This window comes from Chiroxiphia lanceolata, chromosome 11, assembly GCF_009829145.1.
Source record: "Chiroxiphia lanceolata isolate bChiLan1 chromosome 11, bChiLan1.pri, whole genome shotgun sequence".
NCBI classification, from domain to species: domain Eukaryota; kingdom Metazoa; phylum Chordata; class Aves; order Passeriformes; family Pipridae; genus Chiroxiphia; species Chiroxiphia lanceolata.
The window spans coordinates 12,052,074-12,069,806 of NC_045647.1; the positions used below are offsets into that span (position 1 = coordinate 12,052,074).

At 43.6% G+C, this 17,733-nt stretch overlaps 2 long non-coding RNA genes across 2 annotated transcripts; one reads left to right on the plus strand and one right to left on the minus strand.

The window, feature by feature from the left end:
• Positions 1-1,848: 1,848 nt before the first annotated feature.
• LOC116792137 lies at positions 1,849-14,540 on the plus strand. The gene is made up of 5 exons (XR_004359008.1): positions 1,849-1,927; positions 5,554-5,742; positions 11,757-13,154; positions 13,231-13,410; positions 14,415-14,540. It is a non-coding gene; the product is annotated as an uncharacterized LOC116792137 (long non-coding RNA).
• On the minus strand, positions 4,460-6,031 carry LOC116792138. Its single transcript, XR_004359009.1, has 3 exons — positions 5,861-6,031; positions 5,482-5,592; positions 4,460-4,549 (listed from the first exon to the last, which is right to left on the minus strand). It is a non-coding gene; the product is annotated as an uncharacterized LOC116792138 (long non-coding RNA).
• Positions 14,541-17,733: the final 3,193 nt, after the last annotated feature.

Below are 17,733 nucleotides of genomic sequence, written 5' to 3' on the forward strand. Positions count from 1 at the left end.
CTGTAGATGTTACTTTGTTGTCCTGGAATGGGCAGTCTTGGCCAGAGCTACAGAGTTCCTTGCACCCCTCCAAATCCATGTCTGAATCCTTTTTTGGGGCAGTAACACAGGGCGCTCACTGCTCTCTTCTGTCTCTGATGCTCGTTCCAAGTAGATTCAAACACCAGGGGTCGAGGTCGGCTCCCTGGAACCAATTCACATCATGCCCAAGTGATTCATCTTATCACAAAGATATTATTAGTGTTTAGAAACCCCCTACCAGCAGCAGAAAGGGCTGTTTAACAAAGAGCCTGTCCCCATTGTTTTGAGGTCATCCATCTCCCTGTCCTGGTCCCGTCTTCACTCTAATTTGTTCAGACCACAGAATGGGCGCGTAAACAACTCATTTTGGTTTTGTTTTTGACGGGCAACCACAAGAACATTGGCTGCATGTGCTTTTTGTTTGGTTGCAGTTTAACAGCTGTTCCCTTTGAAATAACCCCATTTCTGCTGGCTTTATTTCTCAGTTGCTCTTACCCAACTTTTCTGACCAGTGAGGCTTCTCCCTCCTCCCCACCCACCTGGCCCTGTTCCCTGCCCTCCCCACCACTACCCTAGGAACCCTTTTGGTTATTTCAACCTCCGTGATTAAACTGGCCCCCAATTGTTATCAAGAAGATTCAGGAAGGAGGATGAAAAAAGGAAACATAATCTTATCTGAGAATAGAAAATATGATAAGGGCCCCCTATCTGGAGGCTGCAGTGTCCCTCGTGGTGGGGCTGCAGCAGTTCCTTTGAAAATAATCACCGACACCATCTCTGCTAAATCACCTTTCACACAGCTCAGGCCTTTGATACAAAGGCCCCTGGCAAAATTAGAGCAGGATTGTGTAGACCCCAGAGCAAACGCATTAAATGCTCAAGAGATCAGAATTAGGGGGCACCCAGCTATAATTGCATAGGAGGAACTCATGTTCCTGGGGGGTGTGCCTCTGTGGGTATATGTGTATGCACATTTGTGGCTCTGTCTGGTTGCTACCAGATGAGTGCTGCAAGTTACACGGCATGACATGAGGTGCTAATTAAATGGCCTTTGTACCTTTTAATCATCCACGTAGGAGAGGAATTAATGCTGGACTAAATGCAATGTATAATGATTCTGAGCACTCAGCTCTTTCAGAAAGTCTCCAACAAAGCATGAGCAGAGCAGTCCTGTGCTGGTTACATGTAAACAGCAAGACCAAGCAAGTAATATTTGCTTTTAGTTTTTGTCACTTTGTTTGTTTGTTTCCCCTGCCTGTTTTGCTGTTGGCAGCCTCAAGGTCAAGCTTTTCTTATTTTATTTCAGCTGAAGTGAATTTCATGGGTTTATATGGTGATAGACCCTACTGGGCATGTTGCAAAAAACCCCTCAGTGTCTTGCTCCCAAGGACTTGACAGACTTTTTCATGAATATACCTGACCTGAAACAGTGCCGGTGCAGTGGGGGAGGCTGCAGGGGTGAAAAAGTGAAATATCCTGCAGGGACAGTATGGAAGTGCATTGAGTGGATGTGTAGAATCATTGGAAATACAAATATATGGACCATAAGTACTACCTATTTCAAAAAGAAAACAAAATCTCCCCTGGAACCATTCTGAGAGTCTAAGCAATTATTAGGGATTTTGGGAACTTGATCAGTTTTTAGGTTCTTGGCATGGGGTGCCTTTCCGAGGGTGCCATAAAATATCCCTTATAAGCAACTAGGTTATTTTAAAATGTTTGAAATTAGTAACCTAAAAATGGAGATTCCCCAAATCCCAGCTCACTTGAGAAAATTGTACATTGCTAAATGACTCCATACATTTGTAATCATCTTGGCTTATATCTTTTAGATTGAACTGGAGAAACCTCAGAGCCACCACCTTCTCACAGGTGTTAGCCATCAGCCAAACTACCCATTTCCAAGGTACTTCAAGGCAGAGCTTAAAAATATGCTTAAAAAACCCAAACCAAAACAAAACTCTGAAAACCTTCAACAGCCAAGCAAAGTCCTCTCCTTTGTGAATATCAGGTTAGGAAGTTTTGCTCCAGGCATAGGAAGTGCTGAAATTGTCACATCTTGTGAAATTGTTTAACTAAAGAATCTGGGCTGAATCTGGCAATGCTCAAACTGTAGTGTAGTTCCTCTGCAACATAATAATCTGGAATTAAACTATTTCTCATAGAGGGAAAAATACATTTTTCTTATACTTTCATGGTGGGACACTGCAACACAGGGGAAAGGCGTTATAGTGTTGCCACCTGGTATCTCAAGGAGAAATGTTAATTCCAGCACTGCATAGTTATTCTAAGGTAAAAAGTTTGTAAAGTAACACAACTTTAAGTGCTGGCCTGGAAGCAAATTGCAGTGATGGGAAATTGGCATGAGAGGTAATAGATAAGGTCAGAAATCCATGTCTTTCTGCTGGTGTGGCTTTCGGGGACTGGCATTTGTGAATGCAGCCCACTGAATACGAGTGCTGTAGTGTGTTGGTCCCTAACAGAGACGTGGCCCATGTGGAATAAGGTTGTGAATGACTGGCAGAACCTTCTGTCCAATTTTTTCCAGATACACAAAATATGCCCTTTAGGTCTTTTCCTCCTATTCTTCCCCCTTGACAGCGCAAATTATGGATGGAGGTGCCAGCCTCAACACTAAATTTCCTGTTGCATGTTGATTTGTGGGTTATTTGTGCAAGTGAAAAACACATTGATTTGTGGAGCATTCACAGAGGGCTAAACAGTGAATTTGGACATAAATCCATTTTATCTTTCATAGATGGGTGTAATCCTTTGTCATTTCTGTGGCTGGCTATGAAACACATCTAAGTCAAATCCTCAAATTTCTTTGCTCCTTGTGGGAAGCTTAAATCTGAGATGTCCCACAAGGGACATCTAAAGGAAAAACCTAGATTTATCAAAATGGCTGTGTTTTATAAGCTCTTTATAATTAAATGTAATTGCTGAGCCAAAGACAATACACTCTAGTTACTTGCAGAAGAATGAAGTGAGACATGAGCCAGCCAAGACAAGCCCTGCTTTCATCTGAAGAACTCTTACTGGCATCACGGTTTGGGGGCATTCCCAGCCTGCAGCAGCCATCCCCTTGATGCTGACCATGTGGTTTTGTAAGGTGGTGCAGTGGAATATCTCAGGGAACTGATACGACTGCAGAAGAAAAAGAAAAAAATCCTACTTTTGTGTGTCCTGCATGTTTCCTGCTACAGTGGATCCGTTCCCCAGTCAGGCTGATGTCATGGACCACTGCAGCAGCATGTGGAGGGGGATTGCACACTGCAGGACAGAGGCAGTCAGAAGGGAACCCCCAAAACTGGAATTGCCACCAAATTTCTAACATGAAACTGTAACCCCAACAAAGCAGGAGAAAACTATTATGTAAACAGTTTAAAGAAAAAAAAAACCACAAAACAACAGGGCAAACTGCTTTGCTGAAGAGAGTACTTGGGTCAGAAAAAAAGATCCACCCAGAAACCAAAAACAAACCAAAAACCAACTCAAACGAAGTCCTTTTTCATAAGAAACAGTGTTCTTTTTCATAAGTGTTCTTCTGCCTGACCCAACAGTGCAGAAGAGGGCTATTTTGGGAAGCTTGCAATGCAGGAGGGAGAGAGAGGGAAGAAAGCAAGCAAGACTGACGAGTGCCTAGGCAGTGAGGCTTAAAAACCCTTCCTCGTTTAGGTTCTGTCAGCAGAAGCTGATGTTGGTGACCATGAAGGAAGGAGAGCTCTCCTGGAATGTCTGAGTCTGGCATTGCTCTTGTGCTGCTGGCAGGGGCTGCATGCAGTTCCTGTTCTCAGACCCTTTTTCTGGTTGCACCTTTTAAAGAGGGGTTCCCAGGCATTGCTCAATCTGTAACCTTCGTGTGCTTCCTGTGGAGCGCACTCTTAAATTATTTTTTATCAAAAAGGCCCAGAAATTTGATAGGGGAGATGAGAAGATGGGCACGATCAGGGAGGATAATAATGAAGAACTGTCACTTCTCTGGCTGTAGCTTTGTTGGGCCTCCTGCTTTCTGAGATAAAGACACAGTGGCTGGTCTGGGTTTTATATCAAAAGGCCGATTTGGCTGCTTGATTATATATGAAATATAGATTTAAAGCTTAACTTATGTTCCCAAAAGCAAATCAATTGCAGGGTAAAGCCTGACACATTTGTTATGATCACTAAAGAGCTTTGCTCGGCTTGTTGATGCTCGTAGTGGCTGGAGGGGCTTTAAAAAGCTGTTTGGATCCAGTTTACTGAAATCTTACCTGTTCTGAATTTATTTATATATTTATTAATACCAGCTTAGGATGGGAGTATTTTTTTTCTCTGCTATCCTTCTACATCCAAGTTTCAGGAATCATCTCCAAAGAAGTAGTTAAACCTCCTTTTACTGGGCAGAAAAGGAAGGAGAAAGAGGAAAAACTTCCAGAGCCAGCATCCAGAAGGGTTGTGATCCAGCCAAGTACTTTATTTCTTCTGGAGATGACCTTGCTCAACTCCTTGGTTAAGTGCTTTGCTGGATCTGCTGCTTTAGGCTTTGTTCCTGGAAAGCAGAGTGTATCAGACCTAGAGAAAAGCTGCCCTGACATCACTAAATGGTTCTGGTACCCTTGCAAGCTCTCGTAGAACAACTTGGAGCATCTCTGTGGGCACTGGAGGAAGGAAACACCTTCCAGGGGCTGTGACTCTTTGTCACAGTCACCTCCCTGGCGGCGCTGGCAAGTGCACAGCCAGAAGGTCACAGTGCAACACCAGGAGTTTGCCAGGAAGCGACGGCAGGAGCCATCCTGCCTTGGCTGACAGGCCTCTGGGGCTTGTCTGCTCACAAATGACACACACATGCATGCACAAATAAAACCCTGGCAATCGCTTTCTGCGAGAGCCTCACTGCTTCCAGGGGGAAGGAGTGCAAAGTAATTTGATGCCTTCATTATCTTCATAACATGAACCAATTTGTCAGCAAACTACTGTGCGGCCTGATTCCTGATTGCAGGGAAAACCAGGCTGGGAGAGAGGGCTATTATTTGCAACTAGTTTAAGCATTGTTCTTTTTCAGAGGAATATAAATACACTGTGTAGAGCTGGCTCATTAGTCACTTATCCATTTGTATTTATGGTTTAATTAAATAACTGCACAGGAGGACTTTGGTTTCTAATCACAGTAACAATATGTTTTTACCCTCCTTATGGCAGTTTCTTTCTGAAGAAGGTTTTGTAGGCACAAGTGTGTTTAGTCTGTCAGCTCTCATTCTCTGATGGAGAGAAGAAAGAAAAATACTTTAACCCCCATTGTACAGATGGGGGAACTGATGGGTAAAGAGTTTCTGTAACCAGCCTCAGGTTATCGTGATTGCTAACTTCTTGTGAGAACAGTTTTCTACCTGAAAAGCAGGGCTAGGAAGTGAGTTGCTGATTGGTTTTTTTTCTCAAGAGATAATCCCCCACAGAACTTTGTAAGAACCACTTTTATCTTACCTCCTTGTTTCATTACAAATTCCGAGCTTAGTCCATCTTTCCAGTCACCCTGAATCTGGTTTTGTTTTGCAGATATGGGAGAGATTTGTTTGCCGTGGCTCTGATTTTAACCTAAAGCAGGAAGGATGGAATGTACTAGATATGATTCCTCTGAATGAACCCCTGCACAGTGCCCTGTGCTGCTTCCCCATCCCAAGACCTGGATTTCATGCAAGATGTGGCAGTAACTACCCACTAGGTTGGGTGTGACAGAGATGTGAGGTGAGTTACAAACCACCAGAAAAGGTGCAGCCAGATCAGGTGACCCTCTGCCTTTCTCTGAGGATGGTCCCTGCTCTGGTACTGCTTTCTGTTCTGGTATAGTTTTCTGGTACCAAACCTTGTGGGTTTCTTGCCACCCCATATTTCCTATAAGAGCAATTCCACAGAAGATTTGGGAAAATCTTCTAAAGATTTGCTTTAAGTTTTTGCTGGGGGAGGCTATGTGTCATAGCTCTGGTGTGAAGGCTAGGTGAACACAAAGCTACATTTAAGTAAACGTAACTTTCTGTGTCTGTTCATCCATTCACTTCTTGCATCAGCTCACATCTGTGATGTCAGTCTGGGACAGAGGATGGAAGGGTTATGAGATCTCCCGATCAGGCATGCATCTTTTGGCAGTGCTTTGACTTCAAGGCTAAATTTTCTCTCTGAAAAGTCAGAGGAAATCTAAGGGAGCTGCCTGTTGCTTAGAGAATAGAGAGGAAGAGCACTCTGACATTGTATTTAGTTATTACTAATCCCTGAGGTAGCTGATGTTTTTATTTTATATTTTTTCTCTCTTCCATGTTTAATGTGGTCCCTTAAATTGCTTAAGCTTCTTTTTCTTCTCTTTAGCTCAGTTAAATCAGATTCCCCCATATCCTGAAATATAAAATACATGGAGGTTTTCTCTAAAGCATAGTTTATGCAAATAATTCCCTCTCTGCATTCCTGTGCTAGAGTCAAGCACTGCATATCTGATTGGGCTCTTAATGACTTTTGGGAATCATTTAAATATCTAGCTGACTAGCCCAGTTAATAATCAAAGCTGCAGCTCCTTGAAGCAGGAGTGACTCATGGAAGAAGAAGAAAGCTTCTGGTTATTTCTAAGCCTCGCTCCTGCCCCTTCAGCGCTGTGCAGGCTCTGAAGGGCACGGCGTTATCAGATGTTCCCAGGCAATGTGCATCCTTTCTGTCTTGCTCCCAGTCACACGTTCAGGTGTGCAAACTGCCAGCTTGGTTTCTGAACATCTGTTGCCTGTGCACCCCGTTGCAGGGAGATCGCTGGAGCTTGCAGATTAAGCAGTTCAGGGGTAAATTTAGTGTTTGAATTGCAGATTTTTCTGGAGGGGAAACCTTTAGAGGGTGCGCTGGGGATAGTGCTTGGGAGACAACTGTCTTTACTCCTGTGTGCTTAAGTGTGTCCTGATGCTGCTAGTACTATCTGCGAATAAATAAGAAAACAGTGAACACTGGGATTTGCCTTTGGGATTGCTCATTTAATTCAGTGTCCTTTCCCAAATGGCTGTTATTCTACTCTGATGTTTGTCTCAGTTTTTAAGGTTTTTTCAGACCATCTCACTTAACATCTCCTGAAGTTTCACTTAATTTCTAGAATGAGCTCTTTTTTACATTTTCTGTTCTAGAGTGTCATGGATTGTTGTCATGTGCTGTTACTGCTGTCTGTGCTGCAACTGGACAAGCATCTGCTTTGGTAATGGAAAAATAATAATTGCTGTGTGTTTCTCCTTCTCTTGCACCCCCAGATTACTCTCCTGAGCACTAACATGATGTTAGGACTACCTTTGGCATCTCTGTGTTCTGTTTTGTGTCCTGAATGGCAGTATTCACTGAGACATGCTACTTCTCTGATTTATGAATCGAGATATGTTCCACCAGAGAGAATGACTGCCTGAGGGAGGAGAGCAGGACTTTGATCTCACTGTGCTTTTGAAATATGACTGTAAAATCAGAATTAGATTGTAATCTCTTTGGGGCAGGGACATCTTTGTTTGCCCTGTACAGTGCCTAGCGTGCTTTGGGTGCCATGTTATCAACAACAGAGGTTGAGTAATGGGTAATACTCACAAAGTGTGTCTATTGACCCTGCAGAGTTGAGGAGCTGTTCTCTCCTCATCCTGTTATTAATAGTGTTTTTGTTTTCTTTCCCCTTCTTCTCATCTCCATAGTAACTGGACCTTGCTGGGCTCTCTGGCCATAAGTGTGATGGGATGGACCTGCTGTCGAGCCATTTCTTGGGGTTTGTGCCCCTCACCTGTGCACAGCTTTGTGTCTTGATGCCAGTGTGAGCTGCCCCGGCTCATCTGTGGTACTCTGTAGTTGGCCTTGAGCACCTTCTGAGGCTTCAGGAAGTTTTAAAATGGTGAAGGTAGTAAGCACAGGAGGCCAGCAGACTGTTGACCCAGCCTTTTGTTTCCTCTAGTCTGTCTTTACCAGAAGCTCAGCTCCCTTGCACATTACTGCTGCTGGTTTGCCACAGAGGAATGTTATTGCAGAAAGGGATTGAACATCTGCTTTTTTAGGTGTATTCTTGTAAAGAAAAATTCTCACGAGCTTCTGCGTTGCTTTTTGCAGCACAGCCTCAGTTCTTAAAAGGGATTTGTGACTTTGCTTGGCAAATATCTGAGCAATTTAGGATAGAAGTGTGCATCTTCCCTTCTGGAAAGCCACCCCTGGCACAAATCTCAGGGAGAGCCCTGCAGTGGGATGGCCACATGCAGGGAGCTGATGAGACCAGTCACAGATTTTTCCCTTTGCCTGTGTGAGTGTAGAGATGCCATCTCATTCTTTTTCTTGGTTTCAAGTTTTGGAGAAGATTTTTTTTGGAGGGATTTAATCACTGACCCTCTGAAATTTCCTTTCCTCCACTGTCTCTCTCTTTTTTTTTTTCCTTCAAACCCACCTTTCTCCCCCCCGGCCCCCCCTGGATTTGAATGTTGATTTTTAATTACTTGCACTAAATCAAAGGTTTTCAATGTGGGAGGCACAACTGAAGATATCTTGTCCTCATCCCTCCAAAATTGCTCCTTTCTCAGCTCTGAAAGCAACGCCATATATAATGGTTTCACCAAGCTTTTGCTGTCACTGCTACTAAAAATCCTGATTTAATTCACAGTCATTGCATTTGAGTGAAAAACTTCCCTTATCATTGTAGGGAAGAGGAAGGAATAGATACTCAAGGTGCAATTGCTGTGATTCCTAAATGTCATGAGTTTTGATGCTGAAAGAGCGACCTTGTCCTCATCAACTACGTATGTGGCTCTGCTTTCTAGGTGAAAGATGGGATTACTGTCTGTTCTGCATCTGGTGATTCAGGTTTGAGGATAGTAGCATCCATAACCCTGACAGTTGGAGTTGACCAGCTTTGGGGATAGAGGGCTGCCCTGTTCCAGAGTGCCCTGTTGCAGTTAGGAGGCTGTTTACCCCAGTGGCAACCATTTTTCAAGAGGGGGAGCAGAGTGGGTGTTCAGATTATTTGAACTGAGTTGGCTGTGAAATACAGGCCCTGTGGGAGCTCTTTCAAAGAGGACTGTTTTCCTGTCATGATAAGATACAGGAACACTTTTTAAACAATCATGCTTTCCTCAGAGTGGATTGAACTTTGAAGAGAGGCAGAAAAATGCCTTTTCTGAGACCCACCAAACTATGAGTTAAGCTAAGGTGCACTTAGGTTATGTCTCCAGCTCAATTTTCAGTGGTGCTTTGCTCTAAAAGGGCATGGTTGGTGTTTCATTTACATGGACTACTGACCTGTGTCCTAAAACTCTCACCTAACTGTCTTGGTTCTCCAACTACAAAGACTCATTAGTGGAGACAGAAATTTCTTGCCTCCCCAGCCAGGAAAAAAAAGGCAAAGGATGGGCGAAAGGGAGCTGGGGGTTGAGGAGAGAGCTCTCAGAGAGACTTTGCTGGCAGATGACTACAGTGGAGCTCACAGCCCCATTCAGCACATCTGTCCCTCCAGAGTAGCTGATGGCATATGTGAAATGCAGCAAGTCCTCGGGCTATTGTGTAACTTGGGGGATGCCTGCAGCCACTGTTCATAATTAATCATTTAAGCAACAGTAAAATCAAGTGACTTTACTGACAGTATCCAAACTGCTGACCTCAATGCATTTTAAAAGTTCGCTGGATACTGAACCTCAAATGACCCATGGATGGATCTGGAATAATAATTTTCATAATCCTCAAGTCATTATCTTAAGAGGGAACGTATTGTTCTCCTAATTAAGTCTGTCCACACGCTGTGCAGCTTCCCATGCAAATGCACTGTGCATAAACTAATTAAAAGAAATATACAGCCACAAGGACTTAAATGGTCTTTTATGCAATCTCTTTAAATTATAGTCTCCCTCCTCCCCCCTCACACACACAAACTAACAAGGGATTCAGCATCATATTCAGCAGGGAAAACCACTGAGCAGTTTTGGATCAGAATCTGGAATCCCCCAGAATTTATTAGAAAGCTTTTGTTTTATGACATTTTTGTGAGGGCCCTGGATGTGTAGAAGACCCTAATTAAGTGAGAGTTATGATCGTTTAATAGGAGACAGTCCCTGCCCTGAAGAGCTTACAGTCTAAACAGACAAGACAGCCAAAAGCTGAAAAAGCCTTGTTTTGCAGTTGAACAGCTCAGCCTTTGGAAAGTTGAATGACTTTTTCAAGGTCATACATACAGAGCTGGGAACTGGAGGCAGACTTACTCCAGCACTCTAAGTACCTGAGTCTTCTACCTTTAGTAGTAGACCCAAAAGACATAATATACAGAAACCTATCTGGTGCAACAACACCAAAGTGCAGTTTCCCAGTGAAACTCACTGGTATTTTGTTGGCTGGGAAATGGCTGTGAGACTGCGTGGCTGTTTTCAGTAGTTGGAAAGCAGTATGTTGGAGGCATGTGACTGTCTTAAAACATTTTCTGCCATGTCTCCCCACTTAGATCTCAGCAACACTGTGCAGATACAGCAGAAGTCTCCCGTGCCATCAGTGTCCATGTTCATGCTGTCTGTGTGCCTCGTGTTGGATCCTGAGTTTGATGAACCCTGATCTGGCCTCTATTTGGTTGTGAATATGAATGAAGGAAGATAAATAAAGGGTATCATCAGGGTCAGCCTTTTTGCTGTTATTTCCCCTGGAACTGTTGCTAAGACTGGCTTCTACTTTGCAGAAGAGGAGTGGAAGCTCTGGATGTAGGATGTCCTGCTTGCTGTTTTCACTCCTCTCCCAGGACGTGTATCTGGCATCTGTGTGTTTGCCAGAGCACTGTGGTGCTACTGCTTGCTCTCCTCCTGTAAAAAAATCAAGAGCAACTGAAATATTTTGTCTAATACATCATGATAGTCCCCATGGGTGCAGGAAGAGATGTCTGTACATATTAACATGCTAGATTGGAACGTAGCTTAAACCAGTGGGTACACCAGCAGGAGAACTTGGATTTTTTTGTCTTGCTCAGACTTTCTCCCACAAAAACCCTTCTTGGCTGCTGGGATTATGAGATTCTCCAGGTTAGATCTGAGTCATCTTATTTGGAGCAACGATCTTGTAAACTGAATCTGAATTCAATGTTGAAGCACCCCAGTGTTTTCACTGATCTGAATGGTCTTCAATGGGTTTGGTGGTAGAGGGATTGGCATTTGAAAATCTCACATGCCTGACTGTAGACCTGCTGTGCACAAAGACCATGAGTGACAGTTCATAGCAAATGGAACAGCCAGTGAAGGAATAGTTTGTGAGTAGTCTGACCTGAGCAAAGTACCCAGACAAAGAAGCTAGTATTTTCACTGGGGCAAACTGGGGCAATGCAGCCATGCCCATCCGTGGGAGAGGACACAAGCAATTGTTGTGCTGCTCTGAACCAGGTAGAATGATGTCAGCTGCTAGATGAAGATGGGCTGTGTAGCTCACAGCCCTGCAGAAGCCTAAGTTCTGCCAAATAGACATTAGTTGGTGGCTGCAGCTTCTGAACAAGTGATATCTGCAATTATTGAGGCAATGGAGCTGCTTCAGACACAGCCCATCAATATGTGTGAATGGTGGGACTTGTTCAGGGGGAAATGACAACCAAGCCCTTAAAGACCTAGGCATGACTGGATAGGAATTTGTACATAAATTTTGAGGAAGCACAGGGATTTTCTTGCTCTGTTTTTTTTAGATGAGCTTTTGCAAGTGCAAAGTGGATGATGAAATTTCCTTAGGCTGGTCTTGATTACTGTCTCGTTCTTTGCATGTGGCAGGTTCCCTGACAGCATCCCTACTGATGCAGCAGTCATTGAAAAAAGCAGCTGGAAAAGGAAGGTGAAGAAGAGCCTGGCCTTGCAGCTGGGAGGCCCCTCAGCACAGCATCAGAACTGGAGTGAACGAGCAGTTCTCCGCTTATCTGATGTAGCCTGGAGAGCAGACAGATAGGACTGCAGCAATCAGTATGATGGGAATGCAGTGGGTGGACTCTATCAGGAGAAAAGAAACCCTCCCCTCTATGGATGAACCTTCATCTCTCAGTGTCCCCCCTCTCCAACCCTCATTCTGGTGAGAGGGAGGATCTTTTCCCCATCCAGTGATGAGATGAAAGAGTGCCCCCCATTTGACACTTCATGAGTTGGCTGAACCCAACAAAATGATCTTCATAAAATCCTGATTCCAAAGCATCAAAGCCTTTTCCTGACTGGTAAAAACCCTAAAAATTCCTGGAGGAACTGCCAAAGGGCAATGGGGCTGATTCTGTCAACTGCCTTTGGTTAGAGCTGGGTTTGGTTATTTATGGGGGCCGGGGGAGGCAAGAACTTTCCAGATGGGCGGCTCAACCAAATATAACAATGATAAAAATCAATTCAGTTATGTGAAGGGAAAAGAATGCCTGTGCTAAAGGGCCTGCATGAGGCACATTCTTTTCTGTGCTGAAACATCCCTCAGCACGGTGCTTTTCGTGGTATCCCACCCCATCCCTGCACATTGCACAGACACCTCTGTGTCTGCTGAAATGTGCCCTTTGCTGTGGGGATTCTGGCTTGATTTAATGGTACCTACCTAATGAGACCTCACTGATTGAGTACCTTGTGCAAGTGAGAAGATAGCTAGGAGTCAGAACTGAGTGGGGGAAGAGAAATATCTGGTAAGAGAGGAAATTTGGTAGAGAGGATTGGAGTTGGTGACTGCAAATAGTCTTTATATTAGTGCACTGTTGGGTTTCCTATGTTGATGAAACTTTGGATGCCTGTATGGGTTCTTAAAATAGCCATAGAATTAGCCAGTCCAATATCTTCATCTTCTTAGTGCTGATCTTTATTTTTGGAGCTATCCTTTGGTGGAAAACCTCCAGTACTGTCATGGAAAGGAGATGCAAAAAATTGTCCTTTGGGTAATTCCTTTTTTCTGCTGAACTCTCTTGTACTTCATAGAATCATAGAATGGTTTGAGTTGGAAGGGACCATGTAGTCCCAACCCTCCTGTTGTGGACAAGGATACCTTCCACTAGACCAGCTTGCTCAGACCTGATCTTGAACTCTTTCAGTCTGGTATTTGCACTCCTTGGCCTAACCTGTTGACCAATATGTGTTTATACTGTTGAAAAGGCAGTGAGGCTCAGCCTACTGAGGTTGCTGTTCATCACTGTGCAGTGAACTCCAGCTCTGTAGGTAAGTGTGATTAAATTGGGGGAATTTGTCTTATCCATCAAGACAGAGCCTTACTGAGTTAGATTTCTCTATTTAGGTCAAATTCTACACCTGTGTGAGTGGTCCCACTGTTGGGTTGCCTTTCCACAGTCTGCTGTCTTGAGGGAGCCCAGGCCTGGCCACAGTCATCAGTCAGCTAAAATGCTTCCTCCTCTCTGCTCCATAGACACAAATGGGCCCTGCTTGCAGCAATTCAGCAGGAAAGGGCCAGGATGAGGTGAGTGATTTGTTTGCTACTCAGATGGCAGGACCCTTGTTCAAGGCCCATGAGATAAGAGATGCCATTGATGTTTCAAGGTGTTCTTATCTTATAGGCTTTAGTCTGAAACAACACCACTCATCCACACTTTCTCTCCAGCTTGGTAATGAAAATGGAGAATTTTCTTCTGCTGTTTCCAGTCTCTGGAATGCCCCTAGACAAAAGAATTTTTCAGACACATCATTTCCTTTTGTGAATCAAACTCTAACCCCTTAATGTTCAGCAAATAATTTGTTCCAAAGGGACTGTGTTGTGTGTGATCGTAATTACATTTGGGTTTTAATAATCATAAACACTCCTGTTTTCTAAGAACCAGCTAAACTGATTTCCAAATAATTTAGTTTGAATGGCATGTTTTGTGTTTGTGTAGCATCTTCTCCCTCGTACGCACTTCTGAAGAAAAACAAACAATGTATTGAAAAAAAAAAAGGCAAGTGTGGGGGGGAAAAAAAACCTTGGAGAACTTTAAAAGACTCTAAACCTGAAAAGGGAGGGTGGGATCAGCTAATTTGTCCCTCTTTTGTATGGTTTATTAAGCCTTTTGTTCTGGAACGCATGGGTTCAGTGGGAAAGCGGTTTTTGATATATAATGTATTTACTTTTGCTAATTAATTAAAGCAGTATTCATATGAAAATGCCGACTGATAATGGCTTTCACAGCAACAACTGTGTTTTTTAAAGTAGCAACTTTTAATTACAAATTGACTGGCAGAAATATATAAACCCAAATATTGTTCCACTGATTTCCTTTTAACTGTGTTACTCTTGCTTGATTTATCGGATTAGGGCTTTTCACACATAGTGCGTACAAGATATTGTTTTTAATGAGAAATTAAAAGATTACCAACAATACCCATAAACCATTAAAAAAAAACACAAACTCTAGATGAATGGTAATTAGACAGAATGATTTGAGGCTGATAAATTGAAAGCAATTAATGTATTTGTTTGGGATTCTGAAGATAGCTCTGGGTGTTCCAGAAAGCACTGAAGGGTTCAGATTTGGTGCCAAATTGCACGTGGAGATACCTGCACCGCTTCAGCTGTCCCGGGCACCAGTGGAGGAGGTGCTGACAGGATTCCCCTGGGCTGAGGTGAGGAGTTACATGAAGGGGTTTTGTGGGGAGGGATGTGTCTGGGCAGGGCTTCATTGGATCAAACCTTTTCTGTTTCACTGTTTTGTGTGATACAATGTAAGGAAAAGCTTCACAGAATCACAGAATATGCTGAGTTGGAAGAGACCCATCATTGAGTCCAACTCTTAGCCCCGCACAGGAGCATCCCCAAGTCACACCATGTGCCTGAGAGTATCAGAACTCGAGAAGGTAAGAGGGGAGAAGTGCTGAGGAGAAGTAAAGTTTTCTCATCTATGCTGTGGTTTATCAGGATTGCATCTTCTGCTCAACTTGAGCAACCCCAAATCAGTAAGCCTGCATGAGATGCTCTCTTTTGGGAGATGACGAGGTTGCATTTGTTAATGATGGCTTGTAACCCCAGCAAGAGCATCCTGTTTCTGTTCTTTCTCTTATTCTTGGCAAAGCAAATGTTTTGGGATTCTGTTTCAGCAAAAGGAAGTACTCTCGGGTGGTGATGCCTTTTGATATTGTTCCTTGTACTTGGGTCTAGAACAGAGCTCACCATGATTTCCCATCTCGGGAGAATTTCTCAGCACAAGAAAAATAGCCAAAATCAAATAATCTCCTAAATTGGGATAGTGATGTCTTCACTCAAAAATCTTAAAAGAAAATAGCCCTCCCCACCATAAGACCTAAAGCCCCAGGCGACATTTGATCTGAACAACCAAAACATCTAATTTCAATTTTTGCTATTTTTATTTAAAGTCTCGTCCAAGTGTAAATTAAAGCATTGAAATGAAGAGTCAAGACAAACAAAAACCTGAAACCTTTCACTCATTTTCCCCCAGGTCAGGAGTATCTGTCAGAATCAACCCTTTCTTACACACATTTTCTTCATGATAATTTAAGATTTCTGATGAGGGGTGGGATATTTTTAATGGGCAAAAAATCTTGACATGGAATTCTGTAAGTACAATTCCTTCTCCACCATAGGCTTATCTCTCTGTTCCAATCCCTCCTTCAGATGTATTACTTCCACAAGGCTTTTCAGTGCTTATCCACTGTAGAAAGAAATGCATTATTTAACAAGGCAGGAGCAAGAGAACAGCGTATGTCCTTTGTGTTCAACCATCAGTTACAGGTATCTTGTTCAGGGAACCAGGTTTTCAAAGGAGCTCAAGCAGTTAGCAGAGTGGACACTGGTGGGGGCTCAGTTCTTTTGAAAACCTGGTCATTGCATTCTGAGTGAAAGTTGTCAGACTGAACCAGGGTTGTTTTTTGAGGTTGTGCCCCAAAAAATGATGTTCTCTATGGAAATGCTGTGGCTTGTCAAATCTAGGGCCCAATTTGCTTACTTGTTGACTGTCTCTGAGGGACACTGAGGTCTTGCAGGCTCTGAAATTTACACTTGCAGGAGTAGGAAACCCTGTCTTTTCTCCTGTGACTCCATCCCCTGCAGCACACTGTGGTTCTTGTGGGGCGATTTGTTACAGCTCCTTTCTGTCCTGCTGGAGTCATGGTTGGGTGCAGAGAAAAGTAGGTGTGTTAGCAAGCAGTGTCTCGCTTCCAGGGATGAACTGGACAAGGTTCCACTTCAGCCAGCAGCCCTACTCTGGGGAACGTTTCCTGGGTTGTTGCCACTGCTGTGAAGTAGCATCTTGGGCATTGCATTTCAGTATTTTTCATTCCTCGTGCACTGGTTCAGCCATCAAATTAACAAATAAGTTTCTTAGAGGAGCCACCTGGGACCTATTGCACAAGCTGGACGCCAGTAAAATCCAGTCGCATGTAGCAAAAGGGAAAAGACCAATAAGGAAACAATAACAGAAAAGCATTGTTAAAAAGGCATATGGGTACAATGTTGCTGGCCCAGTTAACTAACCTGTTCTATTCAGTGCAATAAAATCCCAAGTAATTGCAAATGAAACTTAATGCCTTGTAAAAGAACTCAGCTCCTTTCTTCCGTAGCCGCAGCTTTTTGAACTGAAGGCCGGGTCCAGCAGGAGGTGTATGTGTGCTGCTCAGCCTGAGGAGGCTTTGGGGAAACAGCTGATTAGCACTGTCCACAGCTAAGGTTGTTTGAAACATTCCGGCTTTTTCGACCAGCCCGGCCTTCTGCAGGAGGGTGTGGAACGGGGGCAGCACACGGAGAATTTGACCTCGACCCTGTGCGTGTGGGATCCAGCGTGTTCTGGTCTTCCCCGCAGGCGCAGGATCACTTCAGACTAGTCCAGCCAGGATGCTGCTGAGGTGGTGGTTACTTTTTGCCTCTATTCTCAAATCCCTGTGTTTCATCATCATCCTGACTGGAGCGGTGGGCTCAAAAGCCCTGCAAAGGCAAGGCAGAGAAGCCCTCTTAACCTTGCCTCTGTGTGTGTATTCCTTCAGGCCTTTGATCTAGACTGTTTCCCGAATTTTTACACGATATGATTCCTGCCTGCTTCAAGCAAACCCCATTTGTTTGGGGAAAATAGATTTGTGATTTTGCTCTCTGTTACAGATTTTGGGTAGTAATGGTTTCTTTAAGTCATAGGGCTAAATCCTGATTGCTTTTCCTCAACTCTCAAGTCAAACTTCCTTTATGTGAATAAGAAATATGTAGGAGGAGGGGATTTGCAGCCACCAATCTTTTCCAGTGAGGATACTGATATTTTTTTATTGTTTAGTGCCTGGTCTTTGGGAATTAAATAACTGCTTGAGAATTTTAGCTTCATTTCAAAGGCATATTTCTAGTCCTTGTGTTTGTGTGAACTCCACACCCCACCCTCAAGCCCCCAATAATTTGAGAGTGTGACTTGATTATGCCTGAAAGACTCAGGATCCAGAAGGCAGAGAAAAACAACTGATTGTTATTAAAAACAAACACCACTACCCTCTCCCCAAACTGATGGTATTTGAATTCCTGGGTTTGCATTGCTGATTTGGGGCCAAGGGAACTGAAGGCAGGTAGAAGCCTGACTTGCATTAGAACAGAGAGGCAAGAACCCAGCAGTTTGCTTGAAAATGCCCTGACCCTGTTAAGCCTGGTGTTCAAGTGCCTGCAAAATGGTGTGAGCAAGGACTGAGTGCCATGGAGGGAAATACCAGCCCTTAGAGAAATCCTTCCTGCTTCCACACATAAACCCTCATTTTTCAGGAGAGAAGTATCACTCCTGCAAAGGATATCTCCTCCTTCTCCTTTACTAATCAGGTTTTCATTAAATTG